At 40.5% G+C, this 17,257-nt stretch overlaps 1 non-coding gene across 1 annotated transcript; it reads left to right on the top strand.

Annotated features, from left to right (window-relative positions):
* Positions 1-15,672: 15,672 nt before the first annotated feature.
* On the top strand, positions 15,673-15,810 carry LOC119948561. Its single transcript, XR_005456949.1, has one exon. It is a non-coding gene; the product is annotated as a small nucleolar RNA SNORA7 (small nucleolar RNA).
* Positions 15,811-17,257: the final 1,447 nt, after the last annotated feature.

The raw sequence follows: 17,257 nt of genomic DNA, 5'->3' as shown, positions 1-17,257 counted from the left end.
CTTGGGAGGGTAGAGGGGTGGAGAGACAGGTACTTAAATTACAGTTAGGACGATAATTGAGTATATAAACTATGCACATAAGTGCTGCAGGAGTTGGGGTCATTCAAATGGTTAGATAGCACATGCAGTTGGGGGATATTAAGTGGGAATATTAGACATAACTCAGAGAAGGCCTCCTGTAGGAGATGTAATCTTAGAATCAATCAATCAATTGATCAATCTAATTTATTGATTGCTTACTGTGTGCAAAGTGCCCTCAGCTGTTATTTCAGATATTCAAACCCCTCCTCAAGCCCACTGTCCTCCTGCCTTGCCCATATCTTTCCTCTAATCATCTGGCCATGTGCTTTATTGAGAAAATTGAAAGCATCAGGCATGAACTCCCTAAAAATCTCCTCTGCTTCACTCCAATCCCTCCCTCCTCCTGCCCCTTCCTCAACTCTCCCATTTTTCCCAGCAGTATCTCAAGAGAAGATCTCCCTTCTCCTCACAGAACACACTTTTTGTCACCCAAAGTAGGGTCACCTGAGGATACAACTCTCATAAATGCAGAACTTCCTTGAGAGATGGGTCAATCATCAAGGTTTTTATTCATTCATTCATTCATTCAATCGTATTTATTGAGCACTTACTGTGTGCAGAGCACTGTACTAAGCACTTGGGAAGTACAAGTTGGCAACATATAGAGACAGTCCCTACCCAACAGTGGGCTCACAGTCTAGAAGGGGGAGACAAACAACAAAACAAAACATATTAACAAAATAAAATAAATGGAATAGTAAATACGTACAAGTAAAATAGAGTAATAAATATGTACAAACATATATACAGATGCTGTGGGGAGGGGAAGGAGGTAAGGCGGGGGATGCGGAGGGGGAGGAAGGGGAGAGGAAGGAGGGGGCTCAGTCTGGGAAGGCCCCCTGGAAGAGGTGAGCTCTCAGTAGGGCTTTGAAGGGAGGAAGAGAGCTAGCTTGGCGGATGTATGGAGGGAGGCCATTCCAGACCAGGGGGGAGGACGTGGGCCGGGGGTTGATGGTGGGACAGGCGAGAATGAGGCACATTGAGGAGGTTAGTGGCAGAGAAGTGGAGGGTGTGGGCTGGGTTGTAGAAGGAAAGAAGGGAGGTGAGGTAGAAGGGGGCGAGGTGATGGACAGCCTTGAAGCCGAGAGTGAGGAGTTTTTGCCTGATGCGTAGGTTGATTGGCAGCCACTGGAGATTTTTGAGGAGGGGAGTAACATGCCCAGAGCATTTCTGCACAAAGATGATCTGGGCAGCAGCATGAAGTATAGATTGAAGTGGGGAGAGACAGGAGGATCGGAGATCACAGAGGAGGCTGATGCAGTAATCCAGTCGGGATAGGATGAGAGATTGAACCAGCAGGGTAGCAGTTTGGGTGGAGAGGAAAGGGCGGATCATGGCGATGTTGCGGAGGTGAGACCGGCAGGTTTTGGTGACGGATTGGATGTGAGGGGTGAACGAGAGAGCGGAGTCGAGGATGACACCAAGGTTGCGGGCTTGTGAGATGGGAAGGATGGTAGTGCCGTCAACAGTGATGGGAAAGTCAGGGAGAGGACAGGGTTTGGGAGGGATGATACGGAGTTCAGTCTCCTTATTTTATTTAGCAGGTTTTATTGAGCACCTGCTGGGGGAGATTCAGAGTAGTATAAGATGTGTATTTTTTCAGTTGAAAAGCTACAATATGAAGGGGAAGACAAGTCAGGATAAATGGTGAAAATTCATTTAAAAGAGGTCAAGATTAGGTACCAATAAGAAATACAAGAAAAGACATATAGACTTGTACAGTTCTAAGATGACTTTGCTGTTTGATGGCATTGCATTCGTGAGCATGAATGTGTTTGAAAGAGACTCTTGAATTCTTAAATGTGTTGTCACTGAAAGTATAATATTGCAGCTTTTCTAGTCCCTTGCTGTACATTGCTTAAATTAATGGTTAAGCAGGGAAAGGCATGTCCTTTTTCCAGCAGGCCCTGCAATTGAGTTGTTTTTGTGGTAGCAATTAAGGGTTTGTTCTGAGCCATCCAAACTCTCTCGCCAGCTTCCACTGTGAACAGTGGAAGAAATTGCAAGTTTGTTAGAGGCTACTTTTTTTTTATTTTTACATTCAAAATATAAACCCATCACCAAGGCCTGCGGGTGATAGGACTAAAGTATTCAATTCCATTTCTAGCTCCTCCACTTCCTTTTTCTATGACCTATGCAAGAGAGTTCATTATTCTGCATTTTAGTTTCATCCTAAAAAAAAATGGCATTGTTGTCCTCTACCTTCTTCCCACAGATAAATATGAAAAATGATGAATGAATATTTGCTTAGTATTTTGAGGATGGCACTGATTATATTTAGGTCATAATATAATTTCCTGTGGGCCTAAAATGATTTTCCATGTCATTCAGATAAATGTTTTTGTAATATGAGAATTTTGCAGGATGCCTCAGATTTACATGAAGGCCAAAAGCTTATGAATAGTGTGAAATTTAATGCTGTATTATGTATCTCTTGAGAGGAAATAAATAATTGATTTTATTGTCCTGAAATTGTGTATCAGTTTTGAACTAATATGCCCTTTACTTCCATTTGGAAAGCATGGTAACTTGGTGAGAAATTTAAGGCATGGCAATCGATTTTCCTCCGTTGCTTTTTACTGCAGATAAACTTCTTGTCATTCAGCATATACAATATAAACTCCATGATTTTTCCCATGGGGTAACCATTATTTTTCAAAAAAATGATGAATATAATGTTTGCAAAGTCAGTGTACACCAAATCACATTATATTCATATAAAAATCTCCATAATGCATGCTGCACGGCAACTGCACTGTAGCCTATAAAACACTGAAGATCTGTTGTTTTGGGAGCTTTTCAAAGAATAGTCCTATATATAAAATGGTAAGATCCCGAATCTATTGAGACTGTAGAATGTCATGAACTAGCATCAGTGAGGTCAAAAGATGACAGACTGGAGTCTCTTTTCAAGTCAGTGGGGTTGAATGGGAGAAAGGGACTGTAAGCCCTCCTTGAGAACATCACTCGCAACTGCTAACTCAATTGCGTTCTCTTAGTGCACTGCACACAGTAGATGAATAACAAATATTTGATTGTTTTCCTATCTGCAAATTATTTCAATATCTATTTCCCTACTAGATTGTAAGGTCTTTGTGTGGCCAAGGATCATGTCTATCAAGTTTATTCATTTATTCATTCAATCATATTTATTAAGCACTTACTGTGTGCAGAGTACTGTACTAAGCACTTAGGAAACTACCATGCAACAATAAACAGTGGCATTCCCTGCCCACAACGAGTTCACAGTCTAGTCGGGGTCTAGGGGGTGGGGGGGGGGGGGAGAGGGGAAACTGACATCAATACAAATGATTAAAAGTACAGATATATACACAAGTGCCGTGGGGCTGCTGAAGCACTTAGTATAGTGCTCTGCACACGATTAAGTGCTCAGAAAATACCATAGAAAGATTCATTTATTGATATGAATAGAACCAGAGCAGAGAAAACCTTATCATACATTCTGGCACAAACTAAATGATGATGACAAAATCTTTCTAAGCACAAATCTTTGCAGCGCAAAATTGAGAATTATGATTCTGAAATAGTTAAGTTCTAAAAGATTCTGATTTTGAAACATATAAATTATTAGAAGAGGAAAACAATTTTTTCAATGTAATCAGAACCCCTCTAGACTGTAAACTCTTTGTGGACAGGGACAGTCCACTTTGTGGACAGTGCTTTCCTAAGCACTTAGTACATATAATTAGTGCTCAATCAATACGACTGATCACAAATTCTCATGTGGAATGAGTATATCACCTATCCAGAGAGGAAATCCCCCAGTTAGTCTACAGATTTATATATTCTATTGAGTGGTAAAATACTCAGAGAGAATCCCAAACTGAGCAACTGATAAGATAAAGACATTGGGAAATGGAGTTCATGAGGAAAAGGCTAAAAGAGCTGAAGTTATTTAGTCAAACAGTTGACAAGTATTTACAGAGTGTCCACTGGGCATATAGCACTCGATCACAGTCACTCCAGAGCTCAAAAGGAAGATCAGAAAAATGTCTTACATCTCAAAAATATTAGTTTAGAGAATGAAAGCCTGAAGAAATATTTAATAACAATTTTCAAGCATATGAAGGAATATTGTCTAGCAATGTTATTGGTAGAATCACTTTTCCATTTTGTTTTAAGACACACCAAGATGGAATGGGTTTAAATTACAACTCAAGAGATTTAATTTAGACAGAGCTCCTTCCATGTCAGTGACAGACTTGACATATTGAGGGAAGGATAAGCTGAAATATATTTTGACATAAGCAAAGCTTTGGATTTCAACTGCCTGACCTTTTTACCTATGAATTAGGAAACCCTGGACTAGAATTCATCTCTATTGGATGGGTAAATGATTGGTAATAGCATCATACCAATTGAATGATTACCAATGAACAAGTTTCAACTGAAAGGTCATCATAAGTGATGTCATTGAACAATTGGTTCTGGGGTCTTTGATAATTTCAATTATCATCAAGACCTAGATGATAGGACAGAACACATTCATTAAGTTTGCAGATGACCCTGAGCAAGAACTAGGAGGTTAACAAGACCTTGGAGGATAGGATCAGCATTCAAATTGACATTGATAAATGGATGTAGGTATAGGGAATAAAGGTGTACGAGGAGACATTTAAGGAGTATACCTGAAGAAGATAAACAACTTTCACAAGTACAAGATGCTAGGATATAGTTGGGAAGCAGCAGCAAATAGCAGATAACCCTGCATATAGCTGGTTTCTGCTCCCTTCCCTCCATTAATAATGATAATAATTATTATTATTATAATGGTATTCGTTAAGCACTTACTATGTGCCAAGCACTGTTCTAAGCACTGGGATAGGTACAGTCTTAATCCCCATTTTACAGATGAGGTAACTGAGGCACAGAGAAGCATAGTGACTTGCCCAGAGTCACACAGCTGATAATAATAATAATGGCATTTATTAAGTGCTTACTATGTGCAAAGCACTGTTCTAAGCACTGGGGAGGTTACAAGGTGATCCAGTTGTCCCATGGGGGACTCACAGTCTTAATCCCCATTTTACAGATGAGGTCACTGAGGCCCAGAGAAGTTGTGACTTGCCCAAAGTCACACAGCTGACAATTGGCGGAGCCGCGATTTGAACCCATGACCTCTGACTCCAAAGCCCAGTCTCTTTCCACTGAGCCACGCTGCTTCTCTGTGGCAGAGCCAGGATTAGAACTCATGACCTCTGACTCCCAAGCCCGGGCCCTTTCCACTAAGACACGCTGCTTCTTCTCCAAGGTCCCCAGTGACTTTCTACTTGCCCAACCTAGTAGATTTTACTCCATCCTAATCTTCCTTGATCTCTCTTTTGGACAATATCATCATTTTTTTTGCACAGAGTTTTCTTCTGGTTTTCTTCTTATCTCTGTCCGATCCTTTTACATTTCTTTCGCTAGCTCTTTCTACGTACGTCTCCCATTTTTACTAGCTGAGAATATATATATTTTGGGCCCCCTTCTTTTCTCTATTTACACTCATTTCCTTGAGGAGCACATGTTCCTATGGTTTCAATTTCCACCTCTGTGAGAAGGACTCCCGCAACCAACTCACTAGCTCTGAGCTTTCTCCTTCCCTGCAATGTTGTATTTCCTCTTGCCTCCAGGACATCACTACATGAATGTACCACCTTACCTTCTAATTACAGTTAACAACATCACAATTCTCCCCATCTTTCAAGCCTGTGACCTTGGCATTATCCTTCACTTCTCTCTCTCTTTCAACCTCCATATTCGGTCTGTCACCAAATCCTGTCTGTTCTTTCTCCGCTACATTCCCAGAATCCACCACCTTCCTCTCCATCAAAACTGTTACCATGCTGACCCAAGCACTCATCATATCCCAACTCAACCACTACCTCGGCCTTCTCGCTGACCTCCCTTCCTCTAGCCGCTCCCTTGCCCAGTCCATATTTCACTCTGCTGCCCAGATTATTTTACTAAACTGTTTTTCTGCACATCTCTCACTATTCCTCAAAAATCTCTAACAAATGTCCATTCTTCTGACCATTGTCTTTCAGAAACTCAATTAGCTGTCACCCTCCTACTTATCCACTCTCTTTTTCCACTACACTCCAGCTTGGAGTCATCATTCCTTTTAAGTTCATCAATTCAAAGGGCCGCGTTCTTTGTCTCCTGTCCTTAACTCTGCCCTCTTCATATCTGATAGACAACTGCATTAACAGATGCAAAGCTTTTCTGAAATTATATCTCCCCACTTAATAGCCTTCAACAGTCATTCCAGCAGTTCTGCACCATCTAAATCTTGAGTAAATCTAGCATCCCCATAGCCCGTTTGTAAGCTAACTTTATATTCTCTTTTCTTCCTCTTATCTGGAATTTATTTTAGTGTCTGTTTCCCCTGTTAGATTGTAAAATCCCTGAGGGCAGAGATCAAGTCTACTAATTCTGTTGTTCTGCACTCAGTAGCTGCTCAATAAATACTACTGATTGATTGATTGATTGACACCCTGATCTCTTATAATAATAATAATAATAATAATAATGATAATGATGGTATTTGTTAAGTGCTTACTATGTGCCAAGCACCGTTCTAAGCACTGAGAGGGATACAAGGTAATCAGGTTGTCCCACTTGGGACTTACAGTCTTAATCCCCATTTTGCAGATGAGGGAACTGAGGCCCAGAGAAGTGAAGTGACTTCCCCAAAGTCACACATCTGACAAGTGGCAGAGCCGGGATTAGAACCCACGACCTCTGACTCCCAAGCCTGGGCTCTTTCCACTGAGTCACGCTGCTTCTCCATAGTGGCATGACCCTTGAAACAAAGAGGGAAAAATGAAAATGACTCAAGGAAATGTGAGTAAAATATGTAAGTGTGTAAAAATGAATCTTTTTACAGGCACATGTGGTACAATGGATTTCAGTCATGTATTTGTGTTGTCACCCCACTCAGCCACAGTGATAAAGAACTCATACTAAAGAACTGATAAAGTGGCAAGGCTAGGATTAGAACCCATGACCTGTGAGGGAATACTGGAAGGAGCAGGAAGTGGGGCAGTTAGTTACTGGTAGTAGCACAAAAAAATAGAATTATGATACCAGGGCAGGTACCAGTAGCAGTACAATAGTAAATAGAACACAAAAGGATGATGGGATCAGGGCAGTTATGAACACAACGTACCAAGGACAATAGGGCTACAACAGGAATAGATAATCCCATCATCACCAGGAAGGCTACTGATGATGGCAATACTGAAGGGGAGGGAAACCTTCCTCCCATTTCTCTGGACAAATGAGATTGAAGTTCTGCCCAAACACCTGACCTTTTAACAAGGGCTGTGGAGTCTCCCAACTGAGAGATATATTGAAATAGGTGTACACACACACCTCAGTAACACCCCAGACTGCCCAGAGTAACGTCAGAGGTGAGGAAGCACACCTCCAGGGCAGAAACGGGGAGTACAAAGGGATGCTGGAGGGTGTAAAAGAGGGATCTGGGAAATAATCTGGAGTCCACTGGTCCCTACACTGGTGTAAAGGCGAGGCAGTAAACTATTGTTGTGGACCTCTAGATGTGTCATCTCATCCTTGGATTGGTAATTACACTGGGATGATGGGCAAATGATTTCCCTTTTGGGAAAGGGTTCTTTTACGGGAACTCCAATATGTTGTTGATGGAAGCCGGTTGTCAGCAATATCCCTGACTAAGCCCTCACTTCCCTGCCTTAGGCCTGCCTTCTGTGTTTCCTAACTACTTTGTTCTGTTCCCCTTAAACGCTTTGATATTCACCCTTCTCTCAGCATCATGGCACTTAGATACATATCCATCTGTAATTTATGTCAATATATGCCTTCCCCTCTAGCCTGTAAGCAGGGAATGTGTATACCAACTCTGTTGTATTGCACTCTCCCAAGCACTTACTTCAGTCCTCTGCACACAGTAAGCACTCCATAAATACCATTTGTTTTGATTGATTTCAGTTAAATATGTGAAAAAGCATGAAAAAATTAATGTAAACATGAAACCTGGAAAAAATTGTATCATAAAATACATTTTGTCCTTAAAATAGAGTCCTTTTAATAGGTCCATAATCCTGAATGAAGTAGAATACATAGAAAAGCAAGTAAATAAGAGGGATAGATTTAAAAAAGTTTGTAGCAGGAGAGTTGATAATACCACACGTCACATTATTTGTATTTTATTTTAGCATTAGAAGAAAATGATATGAGATCTCAAGTGTTAGTTTCTCTACCATCTTCATTTGTTTCTACATCACATCTCCTTTGGTGAGCTCCAATGCAATGGGTTTGCAATATGTTTATGAGAGTAAAGAATTGTGAACAGTAGCGTGATTATGCCTGTGCAATTGGCCATCTCACATTTGACAAAACAAGTACTACTGAACCACATCTAATTTAAAGAGGATTTGTCAAGTTCTAGTAAGAGCATGATTAATGAGTTGCTTATCCTGACCCAACGGCTTGATGTGGCCTCAATGAAGACTAGAAATAAGGATTATCATGTAACAGCGACACAGCAATAATGATAAACTAAAGGCTGATGAGCCACACAGCAGGAGTCAATATAGTACTTCATGCATACACTTCAGAGAAGGATTCAAATAGTTCTTTGAAAAAATCACTATTCATTGCCTAATTAACTATAACAGACAGCTCCAGCAACTTTAGCTTCATTCATTATGTATTGATTTATTAGAAATTTTGCTAACTGGGATAATCTCTTGGGGCACAGCTCTTCCTTTTCATAATTTTTTAAGGTCCCAGGGGTGTTGCAGCCACAAAATACTTCTCTAGCATGCCCCATTGTCATGCCAATTATTCTGTACAGTGTACCCAGTGTAATATAATAAATGCCTGTGAGCCAAACCAGTTTTTAGTGCCTTTTGTACTGTCATGGCTGTTTGAGATAGAAGCTCACAAGGTTTTTTTTTAAGAGACTTACAATGCTGGGACCTGAATTAGAGGAAATGGGGAACTAATGCCAAACTCCACTGACCTGTCTTATGGGGTCAGTTTGGCAGGGCTTTCAAAGATGACTGGCTAGGAAGCAAAGTCATGTTCAGTGGGGATATCAATTTTAATGAAGAAGAATAATTACCTAAAACAATGCAATGCAAAATGCTATATCCTTTAAAATTTCTCTCCATCTACTGGATAGAGTCTTCTGGGACAGGGGTACAAATTCAGGAGAAGGAGGGTCTGATTCATATTCTTTTATGATCATTATGTTTTGAGTCATCTTAATATTATGACTAAAAATATCTAGGAAAAGCTGGTGGTACCTTTTTCTTTTCTAGCTTGTTGCAAGAGTGTCATTGTGATCTCAAGGGAGGCAATAAAAAAAACTATGTAAAAATCTGAGTCAAGTGGTGTGAAATTTGTATTCAGGGGAGACAGAGAGTGAGAACTGAATGCATGCCTTGCTGTTATTCTGAAATATAGACAGCTGAAGATTTTTATACTGCTTCTTCATAACTGAAAGATGAATCCTACTACAAGCTTAAATAGTATAGGGAACACTTATTACATTATCAATTAAAATTGGGAGGGAAGAGACAGGAGGACAGTAATCCAGAAAGCACCAGCTGTTCTAGACAGTTCTGACACCATTTATGATCAGCTTTTTGGAATTGTAACATGTCATTTTAATTGGATCAGGAGCTGGTATTGTGATGAACCAACACAGCTTGAGCTCACTCTATAATGTTCTATGCATGTAATAACTCAAAACAAGGAACTGTGAAATACAATTTATCAACACCACCAATGGAGAAGGAGCATATGCGAGTGAACGTCCAAGTACATTGGTGTACTGACAAACTTCTGACAAAGCATCGTGGGAAACGTAATGTTTTGTGAAACTAAACCCCTGCTGTACAACACAGCTGCTAATTGTTCTTTTGGAAATACAGCTTAAATGAATGTGTTTGCTATAAGAAAAAAAGAACAATTGAAATTATTGAGAAGTATCAGTCTGTTGTCCAGGAATCACCGCCAGGTTATCAGTTAATTGATTAATGGTATTTATTGAGCATTCAGTGTGTGCAGAGCATTTTACTAAGCACTTAGGAGAGTACAATGCAGCAGAGTTGGTAGACACACTCTCTGCCCACAAGGAGTCTAGAGAGTTTACAGTCTAAGTTAATACGATGATATGATTTTCATACATTGACCCCCCCAAAACCCAACTGCATTCAATTTTATTAAACCAGTTATCCATATTTGCATCTGATATATATAGAGAGAGATATGTATAGCTGAGAGATTGTCCCTTCTATTTGTCACCCCATCCCTCTGAGAGAAAAGATTTCACTGGTGATCAGAATTGGCTTGGCTTTTCTAACTTAGCATTGCTAAGAGGCAAAAGTGGCATCGTTCCGAAGAAGTCTAGTTGCAAACAATGAGTTCACTCTCTTTATTAAATACAGTACCGTAGAACTTGCCCAAAAACATCTTTCAGAAACAATAACCTCTAGGGTTAATAGAGATATCTTTAACGTACTTAGCATTTCAATGTACGGCAAAGCTATTTCAAACGGGTCACAGCCAGAAAGCCAGCAGAATGTCTCAACCCTCTGGGAATCTAGAAGGTGCATATCTGTCATAAAATTTGATTTGACTGTGGGACCCCCAGTTGAAATGGGAATGTAGAGTTATTGGATCTCGACATGCCAAGCTAGGGGTTAGCTCCCTGAGAGGGAAAAGCTGACGAGAAAATATTTGAATGACCTATTGCAGTTCAGCTGCCATGCTAAGTGGCTTTGGACAATGCTCCAGTGAATACTGTAATAGCAGGAGATGGTAAAAGTAATGTTGCAACATATTAGAGAGGGACTGAACTAGTTCAGCAAGATTTCATTGGTAAAGAGGGAAATGTCCGTTCTAAACCCTTGATAGTCAGTCATCTTACATAGTTTTCTATGCAAGCAGTTTGCTTGGATAAAGAGACTGTATTAAAAGATACAAGATTGGCCCAAATAATAGCTGAGCATCACTATCCTCCCTGCTTTAGAAAAATTTCTCTTTTCACTCCAGATGTATGTCACATCTTCTGTTTTCTCTTGAATTGTACCCAGGATGTCCTTTTGAAGTTATTTCATTTCCTCATCGTAAGAACTAGTACCTGTTCCGTCTCTAGGCAGTAGTACACCTATGCATCATCCTTAAAAGAGGCGTGATAGGTGATGAGAGGTCTCACAACAAGCCATATGAGTTTGGTATTCTGAATTCTGTCCCAGTCGTGAAGAATAATAATGATAATAATAATAATAATAATGGCATTTATTAAGTGCTTACTATGTGCAAAGCACTGTTCTAAGCGCCGGGGAGGTTACAAGGTGATCAGGTTGTCCCACGGGGGGCTCACAGTCTTAATCCCCATTTTACAGATGAGGGAACTGAGGCCCAGAGAAGTTAAGTGACTTGCCCAAAGTCACACAGCTGACAATTGGCAGAGGCGGGATTTGAATCCATGACCTCTGACTCCAAAGCCCATGCTCGTTCCACTGAGCCACACTGCTTCTCTTTGAATGACCAAGTGTAGGTAATCCACTAGCTTTCTATTTCTCTCTGGCTGTCAGAAGGGCACCCTACAGATATGGTGGCAGTTGAATGGCCACTATGAGAAAGAGGCTGCCTTCCCTATCTCCTCGTGACTCTGTTTCCTCCTTTTCTCCCTCCTTTTCCTCTTGCTCTCTCTCTTTTCCTGTTTCCATTTCTCTCACAACTTTTCTCTCTCTGTTCCCTTTCCTTCCTCTTTATGTCTCCACCTTCATCTCTGTCTCTCCTCTTCCCTTGTTTCATCTTCCACACGAAGTGGCCCCATTCTAAGAAATATCGTCTATCACCTTAGCATTGGTTTAACATTGAATGACCTTCAACAGATACAATTTTGCATCCTCTTTTTGACAGCTTGTTCTAGTATTAAATAGCCTCTCTCCATCGATCAGTGGTATCAGGATAGTCCCCAGATATCTAGTCCTCTTTTGATTTAGCTAAAGCCTGTTTCCTCTTGTTCTGTTGTCAGGGGAGACGTAGAATGACTAATCACCATTCTTGATATAATGACATTCTATATATTCCATGACTATTATTAGGTTAATCTTTCGTCTTTTCTTCTTCTTTTACCTGTAGTAGATTAAACAAAAATCTACGCTTCTGATTGGTATCAAAAGTACTTCTCAGGAGTGCTGCTTACTCCAATATATCTTGTCCAAATCCTTTTTTAAAGTGTAACATGTACACAAATGCCAGCCATAGAAAAGAATCTGTCTTAACTCAAATAGGAACTAGAATTTTAAGCTGAAGATAGAATAGAATTGTTAGGACTGAATAAGCCCCTTTCTTTTTTCTAAAGTAAAAGTCATATTTCTTAGTCAAGCATGCTTGTAATCAACAGAATATCATCTCATTCCCCTGGTTTTCAGTACCTGACCTTTGCTATGAATTTCATTCTATGGTCCCATGATACTGGTTTATAAACAGTAAGTCTGTCAGTTTTAGCTAATTCATCTGTTTACTACTTGCCTTGCCCTGATTAGCATTTTGGCAGTATTCTGCCATATTGAACGCTTTACTTCAAGTTCATGTTTTATGATGTAGGTCTGGTATGTAATGCCTCAACCTCTGAACTGTAAGCCCACTATGGGCAGGGGATGTGTCTGTTTATTGTTATGTTGTACTCTCCCACGTGCTTAGTACAGTGCTCAACACATGATAAGCACTCAAAAACTATGATGGACTGACTGAGTAACCTTGGCCTTATCCTTGACTTCTCTCTTCCTTTCAATCCTCTTATTCAATCTCCAAACAAATCCTTTCCATTCTTCCTTCATAACATCTTCGGAATCTGCCCCTTCCTCTCCATCCAAAGCGCTACCATGGTGGTTCAAGCATTTGTCAGGTTCCGTCTTGACTCCTGCATTAGCCTCCCTGCCTCCAGCCTCTCCCCTCTCCAGCCCATAATTCACTCTGCTGCACAGATCCTTTGTCTCAAACATTGTTCTGGGCATGTATTTCCTCTCCTCCAATAACTCCAGTGATTGCCCGTTCCTTTCCGCATTGAAACTTTTGACCATTGGTGTATCAGCTGTACCCATCTCTCCTCAATCCTCTCCTTATTGCAGCTCAAATGCTTTGTTCCTCTTAATCTATCTCACTGTACTTTCTTCTTATCTCTCCCACCATTGCTAACTTGCTCACTTCTTCCCTTCTGCCTGGGGCTCCCTATATCCAAATCCAGCAAATCACTATTCCCCCCATAGTCAAGGTCCTTCTGAAATCCCATCTCCACTAAGAGGCCTTCCCTAATTGATCTTTGATTTCTCCACACAATTTTCCACTCTTCTGTCACTTCAGCGCTTCCAGATTATCCAAGCGGGTGGATACTCACACTCCCCCATTATGTACATATCTTCATACTCTTTTGCTTCCCCCTCCCTGAAACCTACCTCTAATTTAGCTAATCATCTGTCTCTCCCACAAGATTGTAATCTCTTTGAGGACAGGGATCATATACTTATTGGTATCATATCCATAAAGTGCATGATGTAGGACAAAAAAACTGGAACAGAAAGGTCCCTGGAAAATGTTGTAGAGCTGGAAGTCATCATCCAGTTTTCTTCTTTTAGAGGTTATACTAGTAAAATTGACCTAACGGTAAGATAGATATTCTGTGAAAAATTTATCATAAAATACAGAGGAAAGAATGGCTCATGTGTGTGATGTGAACGAAGGAAAGATTAGATTCAGATCTGTGTTTCATGTAAAAACGTCCACGCAAAGCTGTAGCAATCAGATCTCAAAGTCACATATTTTCTTTGCCAGGCAGTACCGCTTTCATAAGTCTACATCTGTTGTAAACAGACCAGACGGATATACACAGAAATAGAAAGCTTGAAAGAAAGGGTGTGATTCACATACTTTGCTTTAATAACAGTATCAGGCTTTGTTTTGAAGTAGATCAGTCTTCGAAGCAGGTGTCCTAAAGGTGCCATAAGGCAGCTGAAAGTCAGCGAGTGTTTGAAAGCCTGCCAGCTTGATGGTCATTAATTTACAAACTGTTGAAAGTCCAGCATCCCGGGCAGAGAAATTACACAAAGGGGTGAGACTTCTTCTCTAGCACCTTTCAGTGAGAAACGGCAGAGGGAGCTGTCAATCTTCAGAGAAAGAAGGTGGAAAATGATCAACATCAAAGATGAGCTTCTTTTTAATCTTGTGATGCAGAAAGTGCTATAATTCACCTTAGATACTCCCCAAATGGCTCTCAATCATTTACTTTTTGCTCAAAATATTTACTGGCATCGTTTTTAATTCCGTATGTTCCTCCATACTCCTTTCTACGGTGTTGGGGTTGCTAGGTGCTGACATTCAAAGAAGTAGGAACAGTGGTGGTTGAAGCCAAAAGAACAAAGCACAAACGCAAGCCTTGCAAGTACAATACACAGAGCTAAATTCATTCTGCTCATAAATGTAGCAGGCTGCTGGGTGATCTGTGAATGGCTTATCTGAATTCCTTTTCGATCTTTGAAGCTTTCGTTTATTTTCTCTTTTTTCTTTTTCAATATAAAAAAAGCACATGCATTCCTCCTGCTTCCTTTCAAAGATTCTGGAAATGGGAATCTGAATGTTCCAGGTGTAGCTAGATTTGGAACGGAGACCAGTAGATCATTGTGAAGGGTTTCAGTTATAGAGCTTTGAGGCAATAAAAAATGATCATTAGAAGGCAACAGACAGATTTATTCAGTGAGAAATGAGAAATGAGGATTATCGCTGTCTTCACTTGGCTGCTAATTGCCCCGGGCTAAAACTAAAGCTAGCTCTGTGGTAAACTATCAAATTACATGTTCTCCAGTAATTAGAAATGTGTTTAATGCACACTAGAAAAATAATTTAGAGACTTTTGCACTTTTCAAGAAACTCTTCTCATTGCATTCTCTTAGTAATGGGTTAGAGTAGTAAGTTGGTTTTCCCCACTTGTTTTCACCTTTAGAGATGGAAAACATTTTAAACATAAAAATCACCTGCTGAGTAGGTGATTAAGTATCTGTGGTAAAAGAGATTACTTTCATGGGGAAGTAACCACCTACCTCCTTAATAATAATTATAATTGTGGTATTTGTTAACCGCTTACTATGTGCCAGGCACCGTACTAAGTCGTGGGGTGGATACAAGCAAATCGGGTTGGACACAATCCCTGCCCCATGTGGGGCTCACAGTCTCAATTCCCATTTGACAGACGAGGGAACTGAGGCACAGAGAAGCAAAGTGACTTACCCAATGTCACACAGCAGGCAAGTGGTGAAGCAGGGATAACTCTTAACTCCTTAACAATTTCCCTTGTTCAATTTTGGAAAGGAGGTGCACATGATATCATTTAAAAACTGGATGAAAGTATGTTTCAAATGATCCTTCAGAGTGTAAGGAATCAAGTTGGCATAGGACCCACTCATTCATTCAATTCATTCATACTTACTGAGTGCTTACTGTGTATGCTTTTTGAGCTAGATTCCCAGACTTGGTCATCCCAGGTCTGAAAACATAGCACCTCTAAAAATAAGGTTCTTCAATGAAGATAATCCCCTTTCAGGGCCGCAACTGGAGAGTTTCCAGTACCCTACCAGTCTCGACTATGGGAGGAAGAGTCAAGCAGAGGCATATCCATTCCATTCCTAGCTTGGACAGTGGTTAGGGAGTGGAAGGCCATCTGTTACAAGTCAAAACTCCCCTGTGCTGGGCAGCAGCGTCATGGGAGAGACTCCAGGGCGGAGACTTAAGTTTACTTCGTGGAAGGAGGCGATGGTAAACCACTTCTGGATTTTTCCCGAGAAAACTCTGTGGATACACTACCAGAACAATTGCAGATGGAGGTGGGGTGTTTTGGGAGAAATGCATTCATGGTGTTGCTATGTTTCGGAGATGACTCGACAGCACAAGACAAGACAAAGGAGCTATAGGGGACTTTCCAATTTGGGGTTTTTTTGACGGTGTTTGTTAAGTGCTTACTATGTGTCGAACATTGTTCTAAGCTCTGGGGTAAATGCAAATCAGTTCGGTGGGACACAGTCCCTGTTCCGCATGAGGCTCACAGTCTAAATTTCTTCAAGGGTATAGTGCTCTTCTATTTATTGAGCACTTACTGTATGCAGAGCACTGTACTGAGCACTTGGGAGGGCACACTAACAACAAACAGAACAGAGGCATGGGGTTGCAAAGTGAAGTCAAGATATAAGGTATAAAGGCAGGGGGGGAAACACCTGTTGCTGCTGCTCGCTGATACCCTAGCAATACCAAATCTGAGCCTTAGTAGCCTTGAGAAAAGGATAGTCACTTTGTATAGCTGCCTTAAAAATGGTCCATCTTTGACAAATATGCCAAACTGGAGGATCTTTTTCCATAAAGGCAGACTGTCTTCATGGTACTTTTGTGTCTCTGTGTGTGACCTCTCATTTAATAAGAAATCTGACCATCTGTCAGTTTCCTTAGGGTGTTGGCAGTCCTGTAGCATCTCTCCTTTCCTCCAACTTAGGCCCCAGGTAGTCTAGGATCTGTGGACAGATCTGAGAATTAGAAAAATTTGAAATCTTTTGTATGTCAGACATACAGGTTGCCAATAACATTCGTAAGGCAGGCTCAGGGATGGGAATTGAGGTGGTAATTGTGCCAAAAATGTTAATTTGGTCTGTGTAGTATTATCCTTTCTGGTTGGTTGAGGCTTAATATTTGATTTGCCTCATGTAGAGTCTGGCCAGAAATTGATTATTATTATTTTTTTTTACTGAGCTATTGGCTTCAGAAGTGCTGCTTAACCCAGATGTGGCCACTGTGTATATTTACTGAGTTGTGTTTTAAGCAAAAATCTGGTGGAAACATTTCAGGTTGGGGTAAATCACTCATGTCCCTTCATGCCCTGTCAGGAAGTCCAACGTAGCAGTGATTATGAAAGTTGAATACTCTTTTTCTTCATTCAAGATTATTGCTTCAGTTTTGGTACTCTTTTATTTATTTATCTTTGAATTTGTCTAAACACTGAGAGATTGGAAATGAAAGCAATGAACTAAGAAAGCAGACGACTGTTACTAATAGACTTCGAAAGCAGCTGTAGGCATGATTATGAGATTCGCTTCTCCACTTCTGGATTTTCACAAATTGCCAAAGATCAGTT

This window comes from Tachyglossus aculeatus, chromosome X4 (assembly GCF_015852505.1).
Source record: "Tachyglossus aculeatus isolate mTacAcu1 chromosome X4, mTacAcu1.pri, whole genome shotgun sequence".
Taxonomy (NCBI): Eukaryota; Metazoa; Chordata; class Mammalia; order Monotremata; family Tachyglossidae; genus Tachyglossus; species Tachyglossus aculeatus.
Note: the sequence above shows the minus strand (reverse complement) of the source record. Positions and strands in the feature narration are given on the sequence as shown.